Source organism: Vombatus ursinus, unplaced genomic scaffold (genome assembly GCF_900497805.2).
Source record: "Vombatus ursinus unplaced genomic scaffold, bare-nosed wombat genome assembly UNPS02014791.1, whole genome shotgun sequence".
In the NCBI taxonomy this organism is placed as follows: Eukaryota; Metazoa; Chordata; class Mammalia; order Diprotodontia; family Vombatidae; genus Vombatus; species Vombatus ursinus.
In genome coordinates, this window is record NW_020954569.1 from 33,713,809 (window position 1) to 33,728,354 (window position 14,546).

The 14,546-nt window shown below is 35.5% G+C and overlaps 1 protein-coding gene across 1 annotated transcript in view; it reads left to right on the forward strand.

Moving 5' to 3' along the window:
• Positions 1-14,546, forward strand: part of SEMA5A (semaphorin 5A) — a 651,274-nt gene that overhangs the window by 85,900 nt on the left and 550,828 nt on the right. The window contains exon 2 of the mRNA XM_027868972.1: positions 5,343-5,468. The gene's annotated coding sequence lies outside the window, so the exon portion shown is untranslated. The remainder of the gene's footprint in view (positions 1-5,342; positions 5,469-14,546) is intronic.

The window sequence follows — 14,546 nt, forward strand, 5'->3', positions numbered from 1 at the left end:
TAAATAATTATTTTTCCGATCACGTGTTGAAATGTATCTTTTTGTTGAATAGAGTACTGTTATTCTGTAGTATAATACTAACTGCTCTTGGTTTGCGATGACTTGTTTTAAAAAATTGATTACAGTAATGATTCAGTTTCTCCATTTATAAAATCAAGACAATAGTTTGCTTTTTCTGTATAACTGAGATATAGCCACAACTAATAAAAAAAATATTTTTTCAGAAGAATGGCTACATCTTTATTAACTAAATACATTTCTATCTGAATGATGAGAATTATTAGTTTCCCTACAATGAAAAATATATCTTTAATTTCATATAATTTTCTGTCAAGGAGTAACATAGTATAAGTTGAAATGACAAATATATTTCTAGCAATAAGAGGGAGAATTATCAAATGGTTGAAAGTTAGGAAAGGAATTCGTAGATTCCACATTTTTTTTGGTCCTGTTTTCTGTTACTAATGTACTATGTTTATGTTCCCTTGGACAAGCACTGTTGCTTTTAACTTATAGTAAAACAAGAGTAACAAGATGGTTGGAGCTGTACAGTATAATTGGCATCTGTTTAACTTCTTGAAATTTTTTTTTGTGGATAATATCATAATTTGTAGTTGTTTCGTCGTTTCAGTTGTGTCTGACTCTTCATGACCCCATTTGGGATTTTCTTGGCAAAGATACTGGAGTAGTTTGCCATTTCCTTCTTCAGCTCATTTTGCAGATGAGGGACAAAGGCAGAGTTAAATGACTTATTTGAACTCATTAAGATGAGTCTTTCCTGACTGCTGGCCCAGATCTCTATCCACTGTGCCAGCTAGCTGCCCCATAACACAATAGTAGCTGCTATTTCTACAGCACTTTTCTTACTATTATTTCTTTCTTTGTTTTTTTTTTTTTTTTTTTGCAATTAGGGTTAAGTGACTTGCCCAGAGTCACATAACTAGTAAGTGTCAAGTGTTTGGTCTGAGGCCAGATTTGAACTCATGTCCTCCTGACTTCAGGGCCGGTGCTCTATCCACTGTGCTACCTAGCTACCCCTATTTTTTCTTACTCTTGTGAGGGGGAGCTAGGTAAATATCATTATGCTTATTTTGTAGATGAGGAAACTAAAGCTCTCAGAGTTAAACTGTTGTCCCACAGTCATACAGTTCTCAAATATTTAAGGCAAGATCTGAATCTTGCTCTTCAGACTTGAAATCTAGCTTGTATAGTTTTGTTTTTAATGTTTTCCTTGCCAATGGTCTTATAGTTTAGTTAATTAGCTGTGTCCAGCTCTTTATGACCTCATTCAGGGTTTTCTTAGCAAAGATACTAGAGTATCTTCTCCAGCTCATTTTATAGGTGAGGAACTGAGACAAACAGGGTTGAGTGACTTGCCCAGGGTCACACAGCTAGTAAATATCTGAGACTGGATTTGAACTAAGGCCTTCCTGACTCCAGGCCTGGTACTCTTTCCACTGTATCATCTAGCTGTCCTGTCATTGATTGTAGTAGTACTTAAATGGATCTGTGATATCATAAATTTCTTTAGATTGCTGTTTGTACAATCTTGCAGATTGTAGTTCATCCGTGCTTGCCCATACCTCATGACTCTGGTCTATTCTCTCTCCAAGGTTTGCCACAGGGAATCCATCAAACTTTCTGGAAGCCTTCCTTTCTTCTACTACCTAACATTGTGAGGAAACTTATGGAGCACTGTGACTACTTGAAATCTCTTGCTCTTGTCCTATGACCAGTGGATCTTTTCTCTTTGACATACAGTTCCTTGATGACGTTCATTACTCTGATTCTTCTTTCAAGTTCCTCATTGACTACAGCTTGCTTTCAGATATTACAGCCTGCTCATATCCATCCATGTATCTTCATTGATCTCTGTCTGATAATTTTTAGTTCTTCAGAGGCAGTAATGTGTCACATCTCACTGCTGTATAACAACTTGGGTAAAATGTTAGTATGAAAAGGTAGCCTTTTGCTTTCATGGGAAACTTAAGGTCAGTAAAAAAGCTTTACAATTTCCCCAAAGTGATCTAGCCTAATCTCTTCCTTTTCAACTCTGGGCCCAGCTCATTGTACATCTTTGTTATCTCTCCCAAATATACTTACTCTTGGAGGAGCTCTATAGGTTATCCATGGAAATACATTATGTAGTCTGGTTAATAGACATTCTTTATCCACATGGTCTTTCCTTTGTGAATGGACAGGTCAAAAACCTTTAGATGATTACTGATCTCTTCTAGGAGTCTCTACAGTCTCCTGAAGTTTCATGTTATCAACAAAATGTCATCCTCAAGGGGAATTTGGTGGATTTAATCATCCTCAGGAAATCTTTCCTAAATGTAGTCTGTACACTGTATCTCCTCCTTCACATTGTTGAATACTTTTATGTTTAGCATGTATCTCCTTGTTCTGTGTCTTACCTAATATTTATTATCAGAGGGTTATTGAACAGGTTTATTTCTACATTATATCTTCCAAAGAATCCTGAATGACCATGATTTATGGTTGGGAGACATCTTGCTGTTCAGTAGAAGAATCTATAAGGTGATGTTTTGTTCTATTGATTCAAATATTCTTTTGTAATCAACAAACAGTAAGTTAAATATGAGCTTATATTCTCTGTATCTTTTAATTATCTTAGAGATGGCAAAGATGTGATCTGTTTAAATACAACTCTCAAAAATCTGATTGTTCCCTAATAATATCCTGATCAAAGATGCTCTTGCTTCGTGTATAGATGACTCCAGAAACACTATATATAAGTGGTAGAATAGGCATACAAATCAATAGTTATTGATGTTCTTGCATTTACCTTTTTTTGGTATTAATAATGTCTAAGGGACAGCTAGGTGGTGCAGTGCATAGAGCAGCAGCCCTGGAGTCAGGAGGACCTGAGTTCAAATATGGTCTCAGATACATAACACTTACTAGCTGTATGACCCTGGGCAAGTCACTTAACCCCATTGCATAGCCAAAAAAATAATTTCTAAGATTTCTTTTTTATAAACTGAGGGTGTCTTTTTTTTCAGATACCTTGCACATTGGTTTGTCTATGCCCTTATGGTTGTATTACTTCTAACATGGATCTTCTCTTCTGCGTGTGTGTGTGTGTGTATGTGCATGTGTATGTATGTATGTATATTTAGTCTAGGCTGGCTGCTTTTGTCTTTGTTTTATGAGATGCTACTGCTCATATTTACCCATCATTATGCTTCATAATTTTTAAAGATTAATTTAGATTGTTACCTGGTGTTACCTTTGGCAACCATCACTCTTGGTTTTTTGGCAAATAAATTAGATGTTTGCTGCCTAAGGCACTTTCTGGGTTCTTTTGATTTCCTTATGGCAAGTAATATACATTAGTTAAACTCAATGAAATTATTATAAGCAGTGTTGATGTTATTTCTTTTGTCCATTTTTCATTTTTTACTTTAGTAACTTGTTTAAATAGTTCAAGGTTGAATTATTTTAATTGCACACTGAATCCTTTTCTCCATAAAGACCTGTTCTGATGCCTCAATATGGAATGTAGTTGATCCAGGCTCTTAAAAACTATGCCGGTGAAATACAAGCTCTGGCACATTCTGCCATATTAGTAAGACTTCAAGTATGGTCTTGGTGAATGATGGAGTCTATTTTTTGGTGACCTACTTAGCTAATTACAGAGAGGCACATCACCAGTAGTCTAGCTACCTTGTAATAAAATCTTTTTTGGGCCTTGGAAATCCGTGATACAAAGAACAAAATGTCCCCAAGTATTATGTGCCAGTGTTTTTTTTTGGGGGGGTAGGAGTGGGAGTGGGTTGAGGTTATTAAGGATTTTATGTCCTTTAGGCCATAAACAAACTTCAGTTTAACTGTTTTTACTCTAATACAATGTAATGTAATCTAATGTGAGGTTCTAATCCAGTGACCAAAGAATGGATATAGTGTTGGAAGAGTGGAATCATATCAATCTTTATGTTCTCGTGATAAGTAAATCAAAAGAAAGCAGGAAGTTGCGGGTATATGGAAAGATGGTGGGCAGGTAGATACTCCTTGAAAAGATGAGGAAAGTAGGATGAAGACATCCATATATCTAGTAGGGTAAAGGGAATGTAAGTGTAGACTTTGCCATAAGTCTTAATGAACTGCAACATGTAGATCTTTACCTCATGTCCTGTTCTTGTATACTTAACTCTATTTCTAAGGAAGATGATGAGGGAGAAGCTACTCTCACAGTTTGTGGGGAATGGCAGACTTGTTTTATGGTATACCTAGAGATGGCAGAAATAATATTTTGAGAGATTTATCATCATATAGTGCAGTACTAATAATATTTGAAAAAGCACCATGAAAATAATTACAACTTATATACCAACATCAGTTGCTGAGCATACAGAGTTAGAGAAATTATATGAATAACTTAATTAAATCCTCCAAATCATATCAGTATAGACACCAACACTTATTGGGAAATGCAAAAATAGGAAAAGGTGAAGATGGTGAGAAATATATGGTAAGAAATGGTTCAGGAAAAAGAAATGAGAGAAGCCAAGGACTTGTAGATCACACAGAAGTTTCATGCCTCTTTATTATAAACAAAATCTTTGAAAAAAGAATTGGTAGACATTAGGTATGAGTGCTAAATAATACCATAAATAATGAAATAGATTATATTTTAATAGGCAGGAAAATATTTGTAATTGATGTTGACATTATCCTTGACTTACCTGTACATACACTAAGACTGACTCATTAAATCTAAGGGGTAAAAAAAAAAAACATGAAGAAAGAATAAAATGAGAAAAAATGTAGTATACTGTTAAAACAATTTACTGTGAATTCTAATAAGATAGACTAAATTGGGGACTACTATGGCATCAACACTGGAAATAGTAACAAGTAATACTGGAAAACCAATATTCCATAATGAAAAGAGTACAAAGCTGAGTGAAGACCTGGACAGTCATTTCAACTTTGCCAGTAACTCACTCTTTGACCTTGGTTGTCAGTTTCCTCATCTCTAATGAGGAGTACTAAATATATAAAAGCTTATTATGTCTGGGTGCCTGGCACAAAAATAGGTACTTAATAAATGTTTATTGACTGATCTTGTAAGATGATGAACAGGAGAAATCTTTTTAGGAGAAAACTAACTACATAATGTGTGTACAGAATAATACCACAGGAGTAAGCCTTTGATGGATGAGTGAATGAACATTCATGTCTCTGAAGTGAAGAAATTCCTTTATTTTATATGGTCAAATTTTTTGTTTTCTTTTTCACACATGTAATTTACCACAAAGCCTTTGAAAAGATACTTATTTTGCAAGAGGTGTCAATTTACTTCTTTCTTTCTACAGGACAATTTGCCTACATGAGAAAACATTTTTTAAAAACATTCAAAAGAAGATTCTGTGTCTTTGATGTGTACTTATCACATTAAGTGCTGAAATTTGCCTGGCTTCTTGATCTGACTTCCTTTAACAGTAAGTAGATGTGCCTATTTCTTTTTTTCTCTGTCCTATTCCCTTACCTCACTTTCCATTAGTTCCATCCTGTATTCTAAGTCCAGTTCTTATCCTTAGTAGAGGGCATATAAGGAACCCTATGTTAATAGTTCTCTTGCTATACATCAGGCCAGTATTTCTAATTGTCCTGTACTGACCTTATGACATTAGATGGGGTTGACTGAACTTCTGATATTTACAATCTGGTCTTTCAGTGGCTGGCCTTTTTTACTGGGATGATCCTGCCTGGTAGTAGGTAGTTGGATTTTAGACCCTGAAGACCTGGTTTCTCTGTCTGGGCTGCTGATCTTGGGTGCCTGATTCTCCCCAGCTTGGTACCTGATCCTTGCTGCTGCATTCCTCAAATATGGCTTCATTTTGGTTACTTGCCAAGTCCTTACTTAGGTTGACTTTTATCGTATACTTTCTTATTTGAACCTCCTAACCTTTACTATATAGTGCACTATTGTATGTGAAGTTTTGGTCCCAAGTCTCCTCCTTGGCTTATTCCCTACCTCCTTGTTTCCTCAACCCTTGCCTGCATCAAAATTCTAGACCCTGAACTCTACTTTAACTTTTATTTACTTATATTTCACCTGTTCTTTCCTTAGACTGATTTCCTATTGCTGTACCTTGTAGACATATCGTATTGGCCTATCCCTAGAATAATCAACTGTAGACTCATTCCCCTATGCTCAGACACCTGGTTTCTGTTTGACCTCATGGATCTACTTGACCTCTTGGACCTATCTTGCATGGTGTATGCCATCATATTGTTTCACAAGCCCAGTCTGACATCTGAACTATGGGCTACCTTTGAAACCAGGATCTGGAGTTACAAATATCTGCATATATTTACATATGCTGGAAAGAACACTGGGCTTGTAGTTATGTAAGTTATGTAGTTATGTAACGTCATTTTTTTAGATCTCAACTTTTTCATCTCCAAAGTTGGATTATGTGATCTTTAAGGTCTCTGTCCCTCATGCTCATTACACTTTAAAATCTTATGGTCCTGGGTTGAGATCTTCGAGAAACAGTGGTTTTGTGGAACCCTGGCTGCAGGACTACCTTGTTCTGAATATACATTTAAGGAAGGTTATAGAAACTATGTGGTATTAAAGAGATATGGATAAAATAATAGTTCCTAATTTAGTACTTCTCCATGTTGTAATCAGAATTAGAAAGTCACCAAAAAAAAGAACTTTGGAATTTAAAAAGACAATTGTCCAAAGTATTCTCTGCCTTGAGCAAAAACTTAGGAATCCTCTATTGGAAGGGATTTTTAGAATCTATTGATCATGGACCCTAGTTTGTGCAGGTTTAAATACATAAAATAATGAAATACATATAACACTATGCATAATAATTAAATACATATGATAATCGTAATTAGGACATTGGTACCATTTTAATAATTTTAAAGTAAAGAACTGTACTGTACCCTTCTCTTCCCTTCCCTTTCCCCTGCTCACCCTTTTTCTTTCTCCCTCCTTTTTTCCAAGCATATGATCCTTTTGTTTCTCTTAAACAAAGTCAGACAATATTACAGTATTTATTGGCAACAAGGTGGTTTGAAAGACTAACCACAATTACTAGTATAAATCTCAAGTTGAAATACAACCCAGAAAATAATAATTTTCTCAGAGAGAATAATAAGTAGGATAACATAATAGGTTAATTTTACTTATCATCAAGCAGATAATACACTTAAACCATTTCAGTTTTTGCACTTATTTCAAGATAAGTTGGATAGTATCTTATATATCAATACTGCATTCTTCACTGGCAGAATTATTTTTAGCAAATACGTGGTCATTTCTTCATTCTAAATTATTCACTAGGGGTACTGGGTCCATTTCCATGATCTCTTTTCCATTTTCTTGATGTTTCTAGGAGAGGGCCTATGGGATAGAAGAAAAGAGAAACCTAATAGCTTGCCATAGTTTTAGGAAGTTTCTTTCCTTCTCCAATCTCAACCCCTCCTTCCACCTACTCCATGAACACTTTTGTCTACCAAATGACTCCTGTTATTACTTGAACATAACTGAAGATTGTTTTTTCAAGTACAAAATAAAATAGAGGAAAAACACAGTAATGACTCAGCTACTCTACCCCCATTCTCTATACACTGGACAGGAATTTTTCATTTTGTACTTCATTCACACTGGACTAAATTGATTTCTAGAGTCACATAACCCTATCAAGGGTGCTGTGCTGAAACTATCCCAGAGCTATATGTGATGACTCTTTTGTTCTGAGATTTATCAGGAGGAGGATAGAAAGAAAGCTCCTGGACAGGGAACAGAGGGCAAACTTACCCTGGATCTTTATTTATTTTCCCTGGGATACCATTGAAAAACATATAGCATTACCATTGCAATTTTGCAATTTATTATATTCCAAAGACAAAAAAGATATTTTATGGGCATGTCTTTATACCATGTTAATTTGTGTGGACATAGTCTATAAAGCTATGAGTCATAGATCCTAAATGGTGGATTAATCTTCTGAATATAATTATTAACTAATAGTAGACAGATTGTCACTCATTTCTACTATATTTTCTTTTACAATTTCCTTTCAAGAAAAAAGAGAAAACTGAATGAGATAGTAGGACATTCCAGGTTAATTAAATGAATTTTGTTTGACACTAATTATTATATACAGAGCTTCTGTATACATCATGCACATTAAAAGGATATATGTTTACATATAATATGCTTAATGAGTAAGCAAACTGTTAATAGTAATATACATTCAATGTCATCTACATTCATTAACACCAATTAGTTCATTTTGCTTTTTAAAAAAAGATATGGCAAAAATCAATCTCAATTTTTCTAGTTTAAACAAAAGCTAAATTGTGCAGGAAGTTGTCTCTTGAATTATTCCCAGAAAATAAACACTAGTCCCAAATCTTGTGACTTGTAAAGTAGTCTTTTGAAATACTTTACTGATTTTAAATCAGCAATCTTGTAGTATTCATGGGATCATAGATCTAGAATGGAAAGGGACCTAAGATACCCATCAAAAGGCTGCTCATATTATTGATATAGAAATTGAAGACTGATTCACCCAAGGTTAAATGGTAATAAATGTCCGAAGTGGTATTGGAACCTAGGTTTTCTGGTTACAGTCAGTATCCTTTCAACTGTACCACACTGCCTCTGTGGCATTGAGCTTGTTTCACTTTAGTTTAATAAGTAATGACCTTTTTCCTAGTAATATAAAAGAGTCAGGGAGAGGAAAGGGTTCTGAGTCAGACCAGAGTGGGTTCTTCATAGTGAGGATATAATTTTTTTGAAGAATGGTATATTCTCATCCAATATAAGTATGAAGGAACATTCCAAAGCCAGATACAAATGACTTAGAGAGTTTCAATGTTGCAGTGTGCTTCTGGAGCACACAAGTTAATTGTACATTTGTAGATTAAGGATGGGTGGTCCAGTGGATTGAGTGCCAGATGTAGAGTCAGGAAGACTCATCTTTGTGAGTTCAAATCTGGCCTTAGACACTTAGTAGTTGTATGACCCTGGGCAGTCACCTAACCTTTGTTTGTCTTGGTTTTCTCATATGTAAAATGAGAATAGCAATAGAATCTACCTCCTAAGTCTGTTGTAAGGATAAAATGACATAATATTTGTAAAGCACTTTTAAAACTTTAAAGTGTTACATAAATGCAAGTTATGCTATTAGAAAGAATGATATGAGAGCATAGGAATGAGTGCAAGTAGTCTACTTAGGCTGCTGTGTGAGGGAGATTATAGTGAGATAAAACTGGAAGTTTAGGCTGGTATCAGATTAGAGAGACCCTTGTATGCCAGAATAAGGAACATGCATTTTGTTTAGGGTAAGCAAATATATTGAAGGCTATTGAGCAGAGGAGTGACATTACCAGTCCTGTTTTAATTAAAAAAAAAAGATTAATATGTGGACTGAAAAAAGCAAGTTCTGCAGTTAGGGAAAACTTTTAGGAAGCTGTTGCATTCGTTCCAGTGGGATATATATTAAGCACCTGTATTAAGATGATAACAAGGGGAAAAGAAAAGAGAGAATGAATTAAAAGGTATTACAAAGGTACATTCAATTGGATTTGGCAGCTGATTGGAGAGTAAGAGAGAAAGAAGAGCCAGAGATATGAAAAAAAAGTTTCATATGTGTGAGTGAATAGAAGTGCCATTAATAGACACAAGGAAGTGTGAAAGAGCAGGTTTTTGGAGAAAGATAAATTTAATTTTAGACATGTTGAATTTGAGGTGTCAGGTGACTTGGATAGGTCATTGATGGGCAGAGGTAGCATGGAGTACTAAGCAAGGGAAGCCAGGTTCTGGATCTTGGGTTATCTAGGATTGTCTCCAGAAAGGTAAGTCTCAAAGGGCATTGAAGATAAATAAAAGTTGGCTCTGAACAGAAGTTAAGGATATTCATCAAAAGAAACAATGACATACACTCACAGAAAAATATGTTTGAGAAAGAGAGAGACAGAGAGAGAAACAGAGACAAAGACAGAGACAGAGAGAGAGAGAGACAGAGACAAACTGACTGAGAGGCAGAGACAGAGGGAGAAAACTGTCAGCTAGAGAGGTCATGATTTAATGGAAAAACCATTGACCTGGAGTTGGTAGTCCTGGACATACTGCCTACTAACTAATTTCACCTTTTCAAGACTCATCTGTAAAGTGAAGGCATTGGAATAGGGTTATTCCATCTCTGTGCTCTAAAGTTAAGAGATGAATATGTCAGATTTCTGTCCCAAAATAAAATTAACCATATTGTTTCATCATTATAGACATCTCATCCTGCTCTCAAGAAATATACTTAAATTTTTGGTTGAATTCTGTGGCCTCTGTTTAGATTTTAATAATTTATTTTGTAATTTATCATTAACTATCCAAGTTGAATAACCAGGTTAAAACTAGGAAAATGGCCACTTGCCTTCACTTTTTGTATAGTTCAGAAAGCAGTCATTTACATTAAAATAGTGGTTTAAGCTTTCCAAAGTACTTGCTTTCCTTTCTACCTCCCTGGGGTGTAAGAAGTGCATATTTTCTTTCCCTTTTACAATTCAACACTGAATTTCAGAGAGGTCCAGTGGCTTACCAACGGTATAGTCACACAGCTAGTTAGTAGCAGTCATCATTTAAATGTAGGCTTTTCTTACTGCAAATCCACTGTCCTCTCCTTTGCGCTGCATGTTCTATACACTATAAGGATCTCTTAGGAATTTATTTTTTTTTGCCACAAGGGTTCTGTTCTTGTAAAATTTAACTGTGTCAGCAAAGCAAATGTGCTGGCAGCCTATTTGTCTGAGTCTCAAGTTGATACTTAGAAAGCTGTGACTAGCACTGACTCCTTCTGTGGCCTGGGGTAAAACGTTTTACCTCTATGTACTCTCCATAAAATGGGGATAATAATACTCATTTGCTTGCTTACCTACCTCACTGGATTGTTGTAAGGATTAATTAGATTTTGTTAGTAAAAGAGCTTTGAAGATTCAATGTGCTGAATGGTGTTATTACTAATAAACCTGTTAAACCTTCATCTGCTGTGTTTCCTTATTTGTAGCACTTAGTAATATTGCAGATGTAACTGTACTCCATTGCTCAAGGCAGACAGCCAGGCAACACACGATGGGATGTGCTTGTGCCTGTCCCACCTCCCACTCTGACTCCTGTCTCTGGGCACAGAGCTGATGCTGCCTGCCCTGGCTTGATTCTGACTTTGAAAGTAGTAGGACTTATTTACCAGTCTCTGCCAAGGTGGGGTGAAACCAGGCACAACCATTACCCCTATTATTCCTGCCAAAGAAGCAAGAAACATTTCCCACATGTGCTAGCTTTTCTAGTGGGATTCCTTGATGGCTACTTGGTGATGAGACCAAGTGAAGAGTGCCTGAAAGACCCTCAGATGCTGTGGTCACTCATAGATATAGAGAGACTCCAGAGCTCCAGAATGAGAATTAGTAGCTAGTTAGTCATCATGAATTTATCAATACGATTAACAAATTCATTTTGTTTTTCTGAACCTGTAAGAAGGGTTGGACTTTATGGTGAAAATGTGTTATTTTATTATGCATGGTAATGAATGGTTTTGCTTAGGGTCTTCATGTAAGACTCTAAGGGCAATAACCTTCATACCTTTGCTGCCTGTCATTGCTCTATATCATATTATCGTTATCAATCAATCAATTGATCAACCAATCACACACTTACTTATTAAGATCTTACTGTGTTCCAGGCTCTGTGCTAAGTGCTATATGTAGATACTAAGAAAGGCAAAACCAGACCCTGTCCTCAAGTAGCTCATAATCTAATAAGGCCGACAACATGTAAAATAGATACATATGAGAAACATATAGAGAAGATGGAAGCTTACCTTAGAGGAGAAGACTCTATTAGGTAGGGGAACCAGCAAAGTTAGTTAACTTCTTAGAATCAAATACATGTATATATTGAGGGAAACATTTGGAAATGAAAGTAATGTAATATCCATGTAATACCTCCCTACCTTAGGGAGTTGCTTAATTCAAACCCTTCACAAGCTATAACATATGAATGTGAGAAATTATTTATCCCTTTTAACTATGTCTGATTTCCCTAATAAATTTGTTACCTTAAAAATGAAAAAAAAAAACCCAGTCCAATTTCCCATTTGATATTTTACTCTGGCTTTTGGAAATCCTGTTCCAAATGGTATATACGGGTAAGTTCCAGTTTTTGAGAGACAATGTGGCATCTGGCCTCAAAGCAAAGTCCCTCTTTGACACTTCCTCACTCTGTGACCTTGGGTAAGTCATTTAACCATTCAGTGCTCTAGGCAACCATCCAAAACTGGATTGGAGAGGATATGCCTACTTGCATTTTTTTGGAGTTTCCTGACCTGGGAGTTCCCTATGCCAATGCAATCACAATCCAGTCTCTATCCCTATCTAGAAAAGCTAAGTAAGGAAATCAGCAGGTTTAAAATTAATACCTAGTATATAATCATTTGTTTATTTGTTTATTTTCTCTTTCCTACATTTTTTAATTTTTAATTTTTTTTATTTTTTTGGGCAATTGGGGTTAAGTGACTTGCTCAGGATTACACAGCTAGTAGTGTCAAGTGTTTGGTCTGAACCTACATATTTTTTTAAAAAAATTCTTGTCTTTTTTCATTTTGGCAGTGATGTTGCACATACTAAAATTTTTAGTAAGGAACTTGATGTAAGACTGTTGTTTGTTTTTTTTTTTTTTATTTGGTACCTTAGGTATAGAATATTTGGCTAACTACCTGTGGAGTTGCAAATAAACTAGTTGACTTGGTTTCCTTCAGTTAACAGTACTGGGCAGCTAAATGGTACGCTGGGCCTAAAAGTCAAGAAGATCTCAATTCAGATTCAGCCTCAGACACTTACTAGCTATGTGACCCTGGGCAGGTAACTTCAACTCTATTTGCCTTGGTTTCCTCATCTGTAAAATAAGAAAAATAATAGTACCTACCTCCCAAGAAGGATCAAATGAGGTTATATTTGTAAAAGCTCTTAGCACAGTGCCTGGCACATAGTAGTCACTATATAAATGTAGATAGAGTATCCGACCTGAAATCTGAATCTTCCTGAGTTTAAATCTGGCCTCAGATACTTAGTTGCTGTGTAACCCTGAGCAAGTCACTTAACCCTGTTTGCCTCAGTTCCTCATCTGTAAGATGAGCTGGCGAAGGAAATGGCAAACCACTTCAGTATCTTTGCCAAGAAAATACCAAATGGGTTTATGGAACAACTGAACAACAACAATTATTACTATTATTATAAATATTTAAAATGTTCCTGTATTGTAGCACACAAAGAGAAAGGGGAAGGACAGGCCAGAGAAAGCTTGAGAATATGTACTACAATTATTTTATATTCATTTTTCTTTATTAAAGAGAACTAGATAGGATACAGTTAGCTGTAGGGATAAGGCTGGGGTTTGATTAAGTTACATCTGTTAGTTTGAATCATCATTACTGGTGGTCTCAACATATATTATTCAGTATATTAAGTATATTATGACATCACTCCCTATAATTTAGCTTTATTAGCGGTTTCTACTATTACTCCAAATTGGAAGCAAACATGATGCTTTTGGGCAAAGTAAAGATGTGTTGGCAGGAGTGATCACAGTGACTTAGTGAGCACCTGTTGAGCCTATAATTTCTTATAACAAATAACAGTATATATTTTTAGTTCTGGAGTTACTTCAGTTTGAAATTCTGTGACTTGACTTTAGGCAAATATTCTACTTAGTTTACATACAGGTCTCTGGATTCATTCATCATATGAAAGTTATATCTATAAATATAGATACAGCTTAAAATAATTTTAGAAAAAAAGCCAGCTTCTTTAGTAAATAATCAATAAGTATGAATATACTCATTTTTTTAAAAAAAAAGCAAAGTACTCCCTTTATTACAGAAAAATTCCTTTGGGTTGGGATGACAGCAGCCTGATGTGATTAAGTAATATAACACCTTAAAATTTTATGGGGTCTCGTTTCTTCATATGCTTTAAAGAACCTTTTTTTTCAAATTCAGCTCATTGCAAATATTTTCTCCCCAGTGAACTAGTTTAGCATTTCTTAGACTGCATTCCTTGGAACTTCAGTGTTTGATATAATGGGAATATGAATTCTGTGAGAAAATTCAGTGATAGTAATATCTTCCTTTGTAAAAAAAAAATAAAATTATGTTTTAAAAATGCTTAATCGTGTGGCAGTTTTCCTGTATTAAAATGGATGCATTTTAGCTATTTTGCTCTGAAATCTACCCAGCCTTTCCTTTATCACAAAAGTATTGCATTCTTCCAGAAATTGTGCCACCTCCCTTACCCCCTGCCAGGTAATATTTATGGGTCCTGACAACATATTTTAAGCCCCAAATGGTTCCATGGCCAAATTAGTGTGGGAAATGAGGCAGTTTATTAACATAGTTTTTCTCTCTATCTTCCCTCCCTCCCTCTACTCCTTGATTTCCTTCCTTCCTTCCTTCCTTCCTTCCTTCCTTCCTTCCTTCCTTCCTTCCTTCCTTCCTTCCTTCCTT